Genomic DNA, 17,608 nt, shown 5'->3' on the forward strand with positions numbered 1-17,608 from the left:
TCATGCTACAGTGACATTTTAAAAAGTGGGGAGGGAATAAAAGAAAGAAAAGAACTTTCCTTCTCATGAGTTTTCCTGAGCAGTTAGCACCAAAGTTTATATTTTGTAAAGAGTAATCAGTGAGGTGAAATCTAAAGATTTGTAGCTGAGGAGCTCTACTAAAAATTAGAATTCTGGGCTTGAAATTTTATAACTTTTTCATTTGACCAAACTCATGCTTTGCCTATTTCCATCACAGCAAGAAAGAATGACAGAATAAGCCCAGAGCCCTGATGTAGCTTGTCCAAAGTCACATGGGAAACACTGACAGAAGCAAAACTAGAACCAAGTCCTTCAGCCTTCACTGCAGACTGTATTTTTGTCCCTTAGGTCAAGTGCTCACATGTAGGAAACCCTTAATGTTTAGTTCAAATACAGTGAATGAGTCCTAGATTAGGTGTGAGGATGCAAAGGGTGCGTCATGTTCCTTGGCATTTATCTGGACTTGCACCTTCACAAAATAGGTACCTTTCGAGCTGTTTGGGTGGGGCTAGTCTACCCAGGGCTCTCTCACTGAACCCAAGGGCAAGGTCCAGGAGGTAGGGGATGCGTAGGTGGGAAGTAGTGACACTTTACTGCTAAGAGCTCATGTCTCACCCCTGTTCCACTCTGTACTTTTGCTTCATAATTGCTATTTCCCTTCTGGTTTTCTCTGTCACCAGTCTTACTGGAGGAAATGGTCACATACAACATCCAGATTTATATACATTAACCTATTCAGTTCAGTCCTTCAGTCGTGTCCGACTCTTTGCAACCTCATGAATCGTAGCACGCCAGGCCTCCCTGTCCATCACCAACTCCCGGAGTTCACTCAAACCCATGTCCATCGAGTCGGTGATGCCATCCAGCCATCTCATCCTCTGTCGTCCCCTTCTCCTCCTGCCCCCAATCCCTCCCAGCATCAGAGTATTTTCCAGTGAGTCAATTCTTCGCATGAGGTGGCCAAAGTACTGGAGTTTCAGCTTTAGCATCATTCCTTCCAAAGAAATCCCAGGACTGACTTCCTTCAGGATGGACTGGTTGGATCTCCTTGCTGTCCAAGGGACTCTCAAGAGTCTTCTCCAACACCACAGTTCAAAAGCATCAATTCTTCAGTGCTCAGCTTTCTTCACAGTCCAACTCTCACATCCATACATGACTACTGGAAAAACCATAGCCTTGACTAGACGGACCTTTGTTGGCAAAGCAATGTCTCGGCTTCTGAATATGCTATCTAGGTTGGTCATAACTTTCCTTCCAAGGAGTAAGTGTCTTTTACTATCATGGCTGCAGTCACCATCTGCAGTGATTTTGGAGCCCGAAAAAATAAAGTCTGACACTGTTTCCACTGTTTCCCCATCTATCTCTCATGAAGTGATGGGACTGGATGCCATGATCTTAGTTTTCTGAATGTTGAGCTTTAAGCCAACTTTTTCACTCTCCTCTTTCACTTTCATCAAGAGGCTCTTTAGTTCCTCTTCACTTTCTGCCATAAGGGTGGTGTCATCTGCATATCTGAGTTTATTGATATTTCTCCCGGCAATGTTGATTCCAGCTTGTGCTTCCTCCAGCCCAGCGTTTCTCATGATGTACTCTGCATAGAAGTTAAATAAGCAGGGTAACAGTATACAGCCTTGACATACTCCTTTTCCTATTTGGAATCAGTCTGTTGTTCCATGTCCAGTTCTAACTGTTGCTTCCTGACCTACATATTAACCTATTAGGTTTTCTAAAGTTTATAACTTTATTCTATATGTATTTATGTGGCCTTGCATTTTTAGAAGACTGTTATTCACTATTTTCTTCCCAAGCCAATCCATTGTCCACTGTTTCTCACCTCCATTGCTACCATCTCTTGTCTAGATGCCTCAGAAAGGCTTCTAACTGGTATCCCTTCTTCCATCCTTGCCCAGCTGCAATCTTTCCTCCGCAGAGCACCCAGTGTGATACTCTGAAGCATAACATTCTTATTAAAACCTTCAAGAACCCACAGAGCACTGGGAACAAAGTCCATATTCCTTACCATGCTACTAAGGCTTTACATACTCTAGTTGCTGTGACCTCCCCACTTCATGTTCCAAAAGGGCAAATAGCCAAGCCTTGAGCCTTCCTAAGGTCTAGGCTCTAGAGTTTGTACCTCACTCCTGCCACATCCTGTTAATCAAAGCAAATCACATGGCCAGATCATCAGTCTGGCTGACTAGATTGAAGGGACTGGAGAAATACACACTGCCTCTTGACAGAAGGAGGAGGAAGGTCAATTGTAAAGAGTATGAACAAAGAGAAGCCTGATTTACTGAGGGCCTTATATTAGAACAATCTACGAAGGAATGATGCTCAAGCTGAAACTCCAGTACTTTGGCCACCTCATGCGAAGAGTTGACTCATTGGAAAAGACTGATGCTGGGAGGGATTGGGGGCAGAAGGAGAAGGGGACGACAGAGGATGAGATGGCTGGATGGCATCACTGACTCAATTGGATGTGAGTCTGAGTGAACTCTGGGAGTTGGTGATGGACAGGGAGGCTTGGCGTGCTGCGATTCATGGGGTCACAAAGAGTCGGACACGACTGAGCGACTGAACTGAACTGAACTGAAATGATGCTGGGAAAGATTGAAGGCAGGAAGAAAAGGGGAGGACAGAGGATGAGATGGCTGGATGGCGTCACTGACTCAACGGACGTGAGTCTGAGTGAACTCCGGGAGTTGGTGATGGACAAGGAAGCCTGGTGTGCTGCGATTCATGGGGTTGGAAAGAGTCGGACACGACTGAGCGACTGAACGCCTGACTGATCACCCCTCACCTCCTATACTTTCAGTTCCTCAGTCTTCAAAAACTTTGTACCTGTTTTTTTTCCAGTGGCACTCCAGAATTTCTCTGTAGGGAGAATTTACAAGGCTAGATCTAGTTGGAATAGGAGATATGTAGAAATGAGTTTGGATAGTGAACCCACTGTACTTATTTAGGATGATTCAAGGGAGCTCAAGGGGGGAGCTAAACGAGCTAAACCCTAGATACCGCCAGCCCTTCCTTGGTGCTGCTGCTCATTATATTTAGCCTGGCCTTTCCCAGAACTGAGTACAGTTGCATCCTTCTCAACACTCAGGTGCTAGCCCACACACTGCCAATTCAGAGAGACATTTCTTGAGCATCTACTTAGATATTTCCCTTTCCCATCTCTCTCTGCTCTGTTTTATTGTCACCATAAAACTTATTGCCATTTGAAATTACCTGAGGCAAATCAGCAGCTTTCATGAAATCCTTCATGTATCCCACCTTTTAGGACTCTAAGCAACTTCTCCAGAAGGGTTTGGGGGCCCTGTCTGTGCAGAACTAGCTGCAGACAAAACATTGTAGGTTAGACAGAAAAAAGAGCCTCTCAAAGATATCCATGTTCTAGTCTCTCGCATTTATATTGTATGTATACCTTCAGTTACATAAATTAAGGTTACACATGAAATTAAGTTTGCTAATCAGCTTTCCAAAGAGAGAACCAAAGAGATGGGAGCATGAAAAGGAATCAGACCAACGTTGCTGGCTTTGAGGATGGAGAAGGAGTCCACAAAGCCAAGGAATGCAGATGGTCTCTAGAAGCTGGTGAAAGGCTAGAGATCACAGCTTCCAAAAGGACCACAGCCCTGCCAAGAGATTGATTTTAGCTCAGTGAGACCCCTTTCTGACTAATAACCTCCAAAACTGTGAGATGACAAATATGTGTTATTTTCAACCACTAAGTTTGGAGAAATTTAATACACCATTAACAGGAAACTAAATAACATGCATAACTGAGGTAACTCATAGTGCTACACCCAGCTCCTTCCTTCTATGTGACCCAAGGTCATTGATCATCCATGGGTCGAAGTCATCCCACCCACTTTGCTTCCAGTTCCCAGCCACATGTTGTATATGACCGTGGCTACACTGCAGTATTGTGACAGGTAAATCAGTGGTGCATGGGAGCAGGCTCCTACTAGCTTGAAAGAACCATTTGTTAACTTTTCAGGAGCTGTGCAAATTAGTTATTGAACACAGCCATCACTGAAGATTAAACTATATGAGTGTTGAATAAGTTATATTACAAACATAAATACTCTAAACTCATCACTTTCTTATTTCACTATATTTGCTATATATAACTATTATCTAAGCTCTTGAAATTATTTACTTTTACTGTATCTATGTAATACAATACAGTGATGTGCTATGCCTATCTTGGCAACTCTGCATTCAGTGACATCATGTTGGTAGCTTGAAACTGGCCATGATGGAGGATTTACACTGTGGAAATAGGCAGATGCTACAAATGTGGGCTCCCCCCACTCCACAGCTGGTTACAAGTGTGCCACCTGTGTATAGGACAGAGGATACCTAACTTTGGAGTGTTCCCTACAGCTTCAGGGTGCTCTTTTTATTTTCACAACAAAGACTGTAAACATCTGTGTGAGGCAAGACCCAGGAACTCCTGACTGTGCGAGGCAAGACCCAGGAACTACTGAAGGAAAACTCATCTGTTAGGCCACTGAGGTCTCACAGAGTCTGGGTCTAATTCATCTTTATTTTCCTAATGCAGCGAGCACTTAAGAAATGACTCCTGGGGACTTCCCTGGTGGTCCAGTAGTTAAGAATCTGCCTTGCAGTGCAGGGGATGTAGGTTCAGTCCCTGATCAGGAAACTAAGATTCTATATGCCATGCAGCAACAAATCCCACATGCCACAATTGAAGCCCATGCTCAGAACAACTGGCACTCTTATTTCTTCTATAACTAATAGATTATCATTGTTAGACAATTAATTTAACTCAATAGGAAATGTTTCATAAACATTAGTAGCTACTATCATTACAATGTTAGTAGCTACCCTGGACGGGAGAGCCTGGTGGGCTGCCGTCTATGGGGTCGCACAGAGTTGGACACGACTGAAGTGACTTAGCAGCAGCAGCAGCTACTATTATTAAGCAAGAGACTTCCCTGGTGGCTCAGACGGTAAAGCGTCTCCCTATAATGCAGGAGACCCGGGTTCAATCCCTGGGTCTGGAAGAGCTCCTAGAGAAGGAAATGGCAACCCACTCCAGTATTCTTGCCTGGAAAATCCAATGGACGGTGTTACTTTTAGCCCACAGTCTATCCAAGTCCATTGATATATCAATGTTCTTCTATATTAGGGACATTTTTTCTTAAAGCCAGGTGAGCAAATTCTTATATTTACATTTTGAATAGTACTTAATTATAAAAGCTTTTCTTACCTTAGCCTTTTAAAAATTTCTAACAATTGGAGCTAAGAAAGCTGAACAGCTACATGTTAAATGAAATTAGAACATTCCCTCATACCATACATAAAAATAAGTTTAAATGGTTTAAAGATCTAAATGTAGGATATGACACCATGAAACTCCTAGAAGAGAACATAACTGGAACAGTCTAACATAAATCATGGCAATATTTTCTTAGATCAGTATATATAAAACTATAACTCATCCATAAAAACAGAATGAAATCCTACCTTTTGCAGTAATGTGGATAGACCTAAATAATATTCTGCTTAGTGATATATGTCAGCGGAAGACAAATATAAGCAATATCACTCATATGTGAAATCTAAAAACTAATACAAATGAATATATATACAAAATAAAAACAGAGTAACAGATATAGAAAACAAATTTATGGTTACCAATAAGGAGAGGGAAAGATAGAGGGAGAAATTAGGGGTATGGAATTAATGGATACAAACTACTATACATCAGATAGATAAGCAATAAAACTTTACTATATAGCACAGAGAATCTAAGATCATGGCATCCAATCCCATCACTTCAGGGCAAATAGATGGGGAAACAACGGAAACAGTGAAAGACTTTATGTTGGGGGTCTCCAAAATCACTACAGATGGTGACTGCAGCCATGAAATTAAAAGACGCATGCTCCTTGGAAGAAAAGCTATGACCAACCTAGACAGCATACTAAAAAGCAGAGACATTACTTTGCCAGCAAGTAATGTCCATCTAGTCAAAGCTTTCCTTTTTCCAGCAGTCATGTATGGATGTGAGAGTTGGACTATAAAGAAAGCTGAGCACTGAAGAATTAATGCTGTTGAACTGTGGTGTTGGAGAAGACTCTTGAGAGTCTTTTGGACTGCAAGGAAATCCAACCAGTCCATCCTAAAGGAAATCAGTCCTTAATATTCATTGGAAGGACTGATGTTGAAGCTGAAACTCCAATACTTTGGGCACCTGATGCAAAGAACTGACTCATTTGAAAAGACCCTGATGCTGGGAAAGATTGAAGGCGGGAGAAGGGGAAAACAGAGGATGAGATAGTTGGATGGCATCACCGACTCGATGGACATGAGTTTGAGTAATCTTTGGGAGTTGGTGAGGGACAGGGAAGCCTGGCGTGCGGCAGTCCATGGGGTCGCAAAGAGTCGGACACGACTGAGCGACTGAACTGAACTGAACTGACGCCCAATTAATTGTTCCAGCAGAGGTTTCTGCCTGATATAATCTCGTGTTGCCAGCAGGGGGCGCGCCCTCACCGAATTTGTTTAGAAAAGGTAAAAATCAGACGACAGACAGTCCGAGTGGCTGGTTATGAGTGCTTCCGCACGAACTATGGCCAGTGTTTGTAGTTGTTTAGGCACGTCTCTAGTGACCTCATCCCACTATACCTGATTCTTTTTGAGGAAACAAGTAGCCTGTTTGAACAGAACAGGCAAGGCAAATTAGTAACTGGAAAATTACTAAGTCTTTCTGCAGAATGCGTTGGGACATCCGGTATTCCCTTGAGGCTTAGAGTTAGGGTGTGGACCCTTCCTCCTCACCTGATGGCTGGGAAAGGAGACAAGTCACCCCTCTCCACAGGGCGCAGCCTCTCCTTTGTTCTGGGTAGGCTGGCCTTCATGGACAGGGCTTCGGTGGGAAGACAGGGGGCCTCTCTGGCAGCCTCCTGAGCCAGGAGATGTAGCCTTAGGAACCTCTGGGCTGGAGAAGAGCCCGAAGAGGTGGTGCCATGTGTTCTACAAACCCCGGAAGCAGGTTCTCCAGCACATCCTAGGCCCTCCTGTTCCTTCCAGCCACGTTCCAAGAGACCAGTGGATTCAAGGCCACATTCCTGCCCCTTGTGCAAGGTCCCAGAGGACAAGGGGCTTGAGGGAGAGGATGAGAAAAGGAGGGCCGACTCTCTCTCAACTGCAGGCCTTCCCAACACAGCCATCAGCAGAAAGGTGTCCCTGATGAGAAGAGGAATCCGTTCTGGGATTACGTTCCAGAATGTAATTACACTGGAATTACATTCTGGTCACCATTCACTTATACCTTCATGGGTTCATTGAGGGGGTTCCCCAAGTGGCACTAGTGGTAAAGAATCCGCCTGCCAATGCAGGAAATGCAAGAGATACAGGTTCAATCCCTGGGTCAGGAAGAGCCCCTGGAACAGGCAACCCACACTAGTTCACTGATATTAGTGGGAGTGGTGTGTGCCAGGCACTGGGATAGGTGTTGGAAGTACCTCAAAGAGCCCACCAACAGCCATCTGCTGGGGGAGGCAGATCATAAAATCATAGGGATACAGCATAAGCTCTTCAGTTCAGTTCAGTTGTTCAGCTGTGTCTGACTCTTTGTGACCCCATGGACTGCAGCATGCCAGGCCTCCCTGTCCATCACCAACTCCTGGAGTTTACTCAAACTCATGCCCATTGAGTCGGTGATGCCATCTAGCCATCTCATTCTCTGTTGCCCCCTTCTCCTCCCACCTTCAATTTTTCCCAGTATCAGGGTCTTTTCAAATGAGTCAGTTCTTCACATCAGGTAGCCAAAGTATTGGAGTTTCAGCTCCAGCATCAGTCCTTCCAGTGAATATTTAGGACTGATTTCCTTTAAGATTGACTGGTTGGATTTCCTTGCAGTCCAAGAGACTCTCAAGAGTCTTCTCTAACACCACAGTTCAAAAGCATCAATTTTTCAGCGCTCAGCTTTCTTTATAGTCCAACTCTCACATCCATACATGACTACTGGAAAAACCATAGCTTTAACTAGATGGACCTTTGTTGTCTCTGCTTTTTACTAAGCTGTCTAGGTTGGTCATAACTTTTCTTCCAAGAAGTAAGCGTCTTTTAATTTCATAGTTACAGTCACCATCTGCAGTGATTTTGGAGCCCCCCAAAATAAAGTCTGTCACTGTTTCCACTGTTTCCCCATCTATTTCCCATGAAGTGATGGGACCAGATGCCATGATCTTAGTTTTCTGAATGTTGAGTTTTAAGCCACATGTATTACACAATGTGTTATACAATGAACTAACACAGAGGAAAAGAATCTGGACCTTTTGTGAACGGAGATGAGGAAAGTACTGAGATTAGGAAAGGGTTACAGAGGAGGTGGGCATTTGGAGATTCAGTCAGCCGGTCAACCAGTAAATGCTTACTGAGGGTCTCGTGCGTTGGACACTGTTTTGGGTACTGGGACTCATGAGGAAGAAAATAGTCCCAAACCCATACTCTTGTAGAGGTGGCACTGGGGTGGGAGACGCAGAGCATGTGTAAATATTAGTAAACATAATCAGTACCTCCAGGTTGGAATGGAAGGAACACAGGGCTGCTGGGTGGAGTTTGGTGAGGGGGTCTGGTGAGCTTCACTGAGAAAGCGAGATTTGAGCAAGGACTTCCAAAAGAGCAGAAATAAGCCCCCCTTCCCCTAGGTCTCTGTGGGGACTGTTCCAAGCATGGGGAGCAGGCAGGGCCAGTCCCTGGAAGTGAGAATGTCTTGGAAGGCGAGGAGGCCCATGTGCCTGGAGCAAAGCGGAGGAACTTTGAGGAGGAATCAGTTTCCAGGGGGACTTGCAGGTAGTTGTGACAAGTTTGGCTTTTGCTCTGAGAGAAACGGGTCACTGTTGGAGCAATGGTGTGCTGGCAAACTGAGTCTCAAAAAAAGAAACGCTTTTTTTTTTTTTAAGCATCTGCCAATGTCTGTGGTATAAATACTCCCACCATGCTTGTTCTAAGCTACCGATGTGACGCCGCCGAACACAGCAGAGAAGGTGTGTGAGGGTGGCTTCCCACCAGCCGGGACCAGCTCCTCCAGCCCACCACTGCTTTGGAGGGTTTTCAGAAAAGTGTGGCACGATCTGACTTGTGTCTTAAGAAGGTCAGTCTGGCTGCTGTATTGAGAGCACCCATGGGTGGGAGGGAGGGCAAAGGCCAAAGCAGGGGCCGCGTTGGAAGCTAGTGCCAAGATCAAGCTGAGAGAGGACAGCAGAGACCGTGAGTCCTGGACAGATTGTGGGTGTATTCTGAAGGAGGTATATTGAAATCCACGTGGTTTCTTGGTGGACTGGTTGTGGGGTGTGAGAGAAAGAAAGCAAAACAGGATGGTGCTGAGGTTTAGTGGAAGGTTTGGGGGTGATGAGAGGAAAAGCATTCCAGGCACAGGGAACAGTCGTAAGAGTCATGTCGTGAGTGCATGTTGCATTTGGGGAAATAAAAACACGAGGAAGGATTGTGGTTAGTGAGCCAGTTACATGTGCAGAGGCTGTGGTTGGGGCTGGACAGAAGAGTGCCCCCCACCAGAGAGAGCCAGGACTCAGGCTGTAGCCAGGGCAGAGCCCCTAATGGGATTTTAACAGAGAAGCATGTGCCTAGGTTCATAATAAGACGAAATACCTAAAGAATCCAGAAGTAGCGAGATCAGTTAGGAAGCTGTAGCGTTGATCAGCCCAGCAGAGAGCTGGCATCTCCCCTGAATAGTGGTGGTGAGGCTGGAGGGAGGAGGAGGGAAGAGGAGGGAGGGCCTGGCACCGGTTCCAAAGCCATCCTTGCACATCTTCCGCAGAGTACTGTGGGCATGTCATACCTGTTTGTTCAGTAAGTTAACTGATCAGCTGATTGACGTGAGTCTTACCTTTACAAATCTCCTCCCATTCCCCCACTTATCTCCCAACCAAAGATATCTTTTCCAGAGGACAAATGAATTTATTATATTAGAAATGTAGCTTAAATGCACATGCCTCTCTGAGGGGGCTGGGAAATTCTTAGTGTCAATCCAAGGGGTGACTGTGTGGGTAATCTTTAGGCCATACAAGGCAGGATGCACACTCAACTGGGTATGAGTACATACCTACTGGTTGGCCATGATTCACTCTACCCATAATTGACAGAACACAGAGCCCTTCCTTAGACCAAGCCCTTGTTTCCAGAAGGGACAAGAGGCCAAGAGTATTGGGTGAGGACAGAATGTGCAGAGCACAAGAGACTATAACTTTACCTGCTTGTTTGCTGTTGAAAATTCACGTGGCCAGGGTTATCTGTAACATCCACATCTTTCCCCTGACGTCACACCTTAGAAAAGGAGTGTGTGATGGGAGGAGAAAGAACAGGTCAGGACTTGGTGGCTGACTCAACAACACAAGACAAACTTGCCTGAAAATTCTGAAAGTTGTGCCTTAACAAGGCTGTATAGGATCATCCCAAGGCGTCATTTTTTTATAGCACAGCCTCATCATCAGCAATCTGGTCCATCTATCTAGGAGGAAGCTGACTTTTCCATCCTTCAAATCTCTTCCCACCCCACAGATAGCTTCTCCTCCATGCACAGGGCACATGTGTATCCCTTCCACAACACGTGCAGCTACAGACCTGTAGACTGTTCTGGACAGATCAGCAGCCCGAAGCCTGCCTACTCCACAAAACCAGTGATTACTTCCTCAGTGACAGTCGGGGGTTTTTAGTAAGCTTCGTTTTCGTAGTTAGCCTGCAAGTGTGAGCTCAGGACTCGACTCCCAGAGGCTCTCGGGAGTATTTACTCTTCTCAGACAATGGCCTGCACCCCAGAAAGGAAAGAGTGGATGCCACCTTTCATGCTCAGACTGTGAGGAGTGTATCCATTTGTCTCTACTAGAGTTGGGCTCTCTGAAGAGGACGGAAGAGTGTGCATGTGTGTGTGTGTTTCTGTATGCACACGTGCCTGAATGTAGGTGTGTATCTATGTTTGAGAGAATAAACATATTGTTGTCTTTGTTGTCATTTAGTCACTAAGTTATGTCTGACTCTTTGTGACCCCATGGACTGTAGCCTGCCAGGCTCCTCTGTCTATGGGATTTCCCAGGCAAGGCTGAAGTGGGTTGCCATTTCCTACTCCAGCGGATCTTCCCAACCCAGGGATCGATCCTGTGTCCCCTGTTTGGCAGGTGGATTCTGCACCACTGAGCCACCTGGGAAGCCCATAAACATGTTAATATCTATATTATTAATTATTATCAACTATGTTATTAACTATTAATAACTATGTTACTCTATGTTATATTCCCATTGGGCACCAATAATTTAATACTCTCATTGAATCTTCACAACCCAGTGAGGAAAATGTTATTATAGAACCTCTGATGAATAAATCTGTTACAAACTAGTCTTGGGAATGACATAAGACTTTCTGATACATTTTCTCTTTGGAGATGTTTGAAGATTTTTACAGCAAGGTCAATTTTTTTCCCACTTAACCACTTTTATAGGACTATGCTGCCTGTAATTCAGGTTAAGTTATGCATGATAACCAAGTTTAATTAGAAAAAAAATAATGTATTTCAGGATTTCAACATTTTTAATGAGTGGTAGTAGTATTTGTGAACAGTTCTAAGTCAAGTGATTTTATTAAATGAAAATGCTCACTTAAGTAACTGTTAGATCATGAAGAATAAATCTTGAGCCAAAAGCAAAATAATAATAATATTCATGACAAACGGGTATTCAGTGTGCTTTGATAACTTGCTCTAAATATTTCCTTAAGGACACAAGTTGTTAAGTGCCTCAGTTGCTATACTGATACTCCAAAAAGTAGAGACTTGCTCAGGGTCACACAAGCTCAGTCTCTAGGTGCCCTTTGTCTGCCTCTGGCTGGACAGAGAAAGTCATGAGTGAAATACAGGTGTCTCTGCTCTCCATGTGGGCACAAGCTGGGGGCTGGGATCCTTGCCATTCAGGTTGGAAATCCCCAGGAAACAGTCATCATAAACCAATTGTAGGCCAAAAGCAAAAAAGGATACATCTTTCAAAAGAAGGTGCTATTCCAGAGCTCACATTGGTGACATTACTGAGTGATCTTCACTTCCTTTCTGGACCTGAGAGCATTTCAAAACGAAGGGTTTTCCAAGAATGAAGATTCCAAAATGTACCTGGAAAAGAGCCCTGGACAGTCCTGGGGTGGTCATCAGGCAAACATCACTCATCCCATCCTCAGAAACGATGACACCTTTGCCTGCATTTGGGTTCTGTTGTCCTGGCAATGTCATCTCTAAACAGTTCCTCTTCCAGACACCCCAGAAAGAAGTTGCCCAAAGGGTGGCGTCAGGAGTTTTGATCAAGATATAGCCCAGCCTGAAGTGCAAGGTGGTTAGGATGTATCTGGGGAAAAGGTAAAGATTTTCACTGCCCTGAAAAAAATGCTTAAATTTGTTGGTTTTATATCCATTTTTACTCCCATAAGGTTAGAAGAAGCAGGCATAGCCCCTGGCATAGCCTCACCCACAGAGGAGGCAATCAAGCCACAGTTGTGATTAGATGGAATGAAGTGACATGACTTTAAGGATATCATAACATTTTTTTCCTCAATTGTTTTTACAGGTGAGGAAACAGACCTGGAAAGGTTAAGTTACTTGCCCAAAGCAGCTTAACCCCCTATCCCAGTCCCGGCGCTTCTGAGCACCCACTGCTGCAGGAGGAGCCCACCGACCTGCAGTACACACAGGGGTCTCCCCACCTCGCCTTGCCCGGCACAGGCTGCATAGGAGACACCGCCGCTCTGTGTCTTCCTTCTTGGCACAAGATGAAATCAGGTGGTCCCATTCTTCCTGTTCCACTCCGCCAAGTTAATCTGAACACATTTCCTCTCCACAAAGCCAACTCGCCAATTATCTGCTCCAGTTAAGGCGTGTGAGATGTGGTTAATTCAGTCACTCCAGTAGGGTGACAAGGGCGAACAGGGGGCTGCATGCTGGCTGCAAGTCCCCCGGTGCCCCTGGCCGTGCTGCTTCCCCTGGCATTCTTCCTACCCCCAGATGGCCTCTGTGGTTTCTTCCCCTCCCCGCTCCTTCCTTTCTGAGTCCCTGGAGTTCCAGAACTGTGCCTTGCCCTGGCTCCTCCCCTATCAATGGACAGTTCTGTCCTAATTTTGTGTCCTCTGATAAACTGACATGTATAGAGTTGTCAGTGGTAAACGGCATGGTAATACTTAAAGTATTACCATAAAAAACAGTACTACTTAAAGTCTCTCGCAAATAAGTAACTCTCAAATGACATTGTACATGAGGCATCTTCTGTATTTATGCCCAAAGCCAGGCTTGTGACCAATGAATGTAAAAGTCATGCCTCTTTTGCTTTGACATACGAACCGCAAACACTCAGCTCTCTAAGGCCAGGCCTTTCTGCCTCTTAGCATGAAAGCAAAGAAGGTAGACAAAGGCTGAATGTGTGTTAGTCTGGTCAGTTAGGACAATGGACACAAGGTCAAGTTCAATGCCTTCCTCCCTTTTATGAAATAAATACTATGACCCTGAGGTGAAATGTGTAAGATAATATAACCTACGTACACACATGCAGTGCTGGGCTCAGTCACTCAGTCGTGTCCGACTCTTTGCAACCCCATGGACTGTAGCCCACCAGGCTCCTCTGTCCATAGTATTTTCTCTGCAAGAATACTGGAGTGGGTTACCATTTCCGCCTCCAGGGAATCTCCTCCAGGGTTCTTCTGGAGATCGAACCCTCATCTCCTGCTTTGGAGTTCTGCACCACTGAACTCCCTGGGAAGCTCCTATCTACATAAGTCCCTACCTTCTCAAAAATAAAATCAATATATTGCCTGGACTGGAAAGATTCAAAGGAGAAATAAGACAGAGATAATTTCTAATAAAGTAATACATATTTCAGTATGGAAACACTTGGGCGCAACTATCTTAGAAGATAAGATGAAGGAGTCAAATGTAATTATTCATATATTCACCATGAATGGGACAACTATAAATGTAGATCAATTCAATTGTATCATGTTGTATACAGTTAGCGCTGTAAACAAATCCTAGTAAACTTCCAAAAACCAAAGTACCAGATTACTTTGCTTCATATGGCAGCTGCATTCTTGGAAAATTAAGTGTCTCTGAAAATATGCAAATATACATTTTATTTATGTGTAAAATGTAGTTAAGTTTGAGGCACAGGTAATTATAAACATTGTCATTATTGTTATTTTAAAGCTACATAAGCATCTGAGACAGGACATCCCTTGGATCTTATCTACTATTTTATTGTATTTACAAGGAGTGTCATTTATTGTGACAACAAAAAAAATACAACCACCCCCCAGAAAATTCCCAAATGCTCCTGGGGTAGTACTGTGCCCTTCCCTCAATAGCAAGTCATTCCATTATCAATTACAATTAGCCTCTACTAACAGAGTCAAGAGACAATATTTAAACATGATAGAGATTTGTTTTTCTCTCAGGTAAAACAAACCTGGAAGCAGTCAGTCTTGGGCTGGTTTTTCCCAAGTCTCCTATCTCTTCTTTTCCAACATTCCTAGTACTGATTTCCATCCTTAAGTTCATGGTCACAGAATGGCTGCTGGAGCCCCAGCTACTGTATCCATGATTTAGTTAAGATGAAGAAAGAAGGGAGAAAGTCAGGAAGAGCAAAGCCATGTAGTAAATGAATAAGGCTCCTTTAGAAATGTTTCTAGAAGTCTCTCCCAACAACTACCTTTATATCTCATTAGCTACCCCTGTCCTCAAAGAGGACTACAAATGTAATTAGGCACTTTGCTGTCTCTAATAATACTGAGTTCCATAGTGAAGAAGCAGGAGTGAACAGACACTGGCTAGGCAGCCAGTCATCTCTACCATATTACTTCACCCACTGATAACGTCCAGAGATCCTGCTAAAACCCCAAATGCAGATGTAAGACACAGGTGCTGAGAAGGGCATGCAGTCTTTTGGGTGGCTTAGCTCAGGACCTCAAGCTTATGTGGGCTTCAATATTTGTATGCTATTCCCTGCGCGGGAGCAGTGTGACCCTTCATCACAGTGATCTATTCTGACTAGATCCTGGCACTGAACAAATCTGGGTCAGCAGACAGATCTGAGAAGGGGTTCAAAACTCAAAATCTGCCTGAGTGTCTACTGTGAGGATTCAAGATGACAGTGGTTGAGCTGTTCATATCTGGCATTAGCCATTCAAACACACGTGTGTGTTTCCAGACTTTGGGCCAGCCCCTCTAAATTTTCCTAGGGGAGTTCTGTTCTGGCTCACAAACATGCACTGCATCTACTTGTTTTTCCTGCTGTGTGACAGGGATGCAAGATAAAACCAACAAAGATGCTTCCCTGAAAATCTTATACTCTGGGTGTGGAGGGAGAAGGCAGGGAAGGAAGGCCAGGGGGAGCAGAGAGTGTTGAAGTGGTCCGTGCTATGGAAAGGCATGTCCTGGGTATCGTGTGTCTGCAGCAGCCAGCACCCTGCCATTCCTAATGGATGCTCAATAAATAGTTGTGGGTACTTCCCAGGTGGTCCAGTGGCTAAGACTCCACGCTCCCAATGCAGGGTGCCCTGGTTCGATCCCTGGTCAGGGAACTAGATCCCACTTGCTACAGTTAAAAAGATCCTGCTCCAGGGCAGCCAAATAAATAATAAAAGAAAATAAATAGTTAGCTGTATTTTTTATTTAAAATTCTTCTCTGTGATACTTGGAGAGGAATCTGTTCTCTTCTGAGACTTCCTGGGCTGAGGAGTTATTCATCACAGCTGAATTGCTTTGTTTTCTCTTCCACTTCATTCAGTCAGCTATGTCCTAGAAAAAGTTCCCAAAATATAGCTTTAATTTTTCAAACTTGCAGAAAGCCTTCTTGGTTGAAGCCATGCCAAACCTTTTCGAACTGGGAAATATCAGTGATATGCAAAGATAATAAAAATAATCTCTGTGCTTGGAAATTTCTAATTCTTCCATAGCCTCAGAATCCCTCCAGAGGGCAATTTGGCAACAATTTTCAAAGTTTTAGTAAAACATTCATATCTTTTGACTCAGCAATTCTAAGAACTTAAACCAAGAAAGTAATGAAGGATATAGAGGAAGATCCAAAAATAAGGATGTTTATTAGAGTTTGGTCTATTGTTGTGAAAGATGATAGATGTGGTTGTTTCCAACGTTTTCTAACCAATAATAGGAGATCAATGAATAAATATAGTGCATTTCATACAATACATTATAGCCACTCAAAATGATTCATTTAACAATTGTGTATTGATTACCTGTTGTGTGCCAGTCACTATTGTAGATAGAAGAATATAAGCGAATAAAACAGATAATGTGGATCTCAACATTCTGGTAATGTGCCATGATTGTGTTTATTAACATGAAAATATACTGCTAAATTTAAAAGGCAGTATAGCACATGGAACTCTACTCAATATTATGTGCCAGCCTGGATGCAAGGGGAGTTTGGGGGAGAATGGATACATGTATATATATATGGCTGAGTCCCTTCACTGTTCATTGAAACTATCACAACATTGTTAACCAGCTATGCCCCAATACAAAATAAAAAGCTTCAGGTTTGGAAAAAAAATTTTTTTAAGCAGGTTAGAATGTAAGTATTCTTATTATTAAGAAAAATAATAGTTAACAGTTACATAGTTTTTATTATGTGCCAAAATTATGCTGCTGCTGCTGCTAAATCGCCTCAGTCGTGTTGGACTCTGCGACCCCAGAGATGGCAGCCCACCAGGCTCCCCCGTCCCTGGGATTCTCCAGGCAAGAACACTGGAGTGGGTTGCTGTTTCCTTCTCCAATGCAGGAAAGTGAAAAGTGAAAGTGAGGTCGCTCAGTCGTGTCAGACTCTTCGTGACCCCATGGACTGCAACGTATCAGCCTCCTCCATCCATGTGATTTTCCAGGCAAGAGTACTGGAGTGGGGTGCCACTGCCTTCTCCGAATAAATAAATAAATAAATAAATAAATGCACATATCTGAAGGTTTCATTTAAAAATGCTATCAGTTCTCTTCGGATCACAGAATTATTTTTCTCTGTTTATCTGTACTTTATCTATTTGAACATTAGAGGAAAATGACATTTTAAAAGTTTTTATTTAAATATAGTTGATTGACAGTGCGGCGGACTGACATGCCCCAGACCGTGGCTGCTACAGGTGGGCAGCCAGCTGGGGCAACACGCTGCTGCGGCTAGCGAGGAGCCCAGCGTCGGGGGCATCGCGTGCCTTTCTCATCCCCCTCACTTGCCCACCCGGCCTGAGAGTCCGAGAGGAAACGTGGCAACCCCATTGAGCCGATGGTCCTGATCCCTGCCTGGAGCGACGGCGGCTGCTGCCTCACCTGGAAAATGGCGGAGTAGAAGGACGTGCTTAAAATTCTCCAGGTCAGGCTTCAACAGTCCTTGAACCATGAACTTCCAGATACTCAAGCTGGATTTAGAAAAGGCAGTGGAAGCAGAGATCAAATTGCCAACATCCGCTGGATCATCTAAAAAGCAAGAGAAGAAAATCTGCTTTATTGACTAAGGCAAAGCCTTTGACCGTGTGGATCACAACAAAACTGTGGAAATTTCT

The sequence above is a fragment of the Ovis canadensis genome, chromosome 3, assembly GCF_042477335.2.
Source record: "Ovis canadensis isolate MfBH-ARS-UI-01 breed Bighorn chromosome 3, ARS-UI_OviCan_v2, whole genome shotgun sequence".
NCBI lineage: Eukaryota > Metazoa > Chordata > Mammalia > Artiodactyla > Bovidae > Ovis > Ovis canadensis.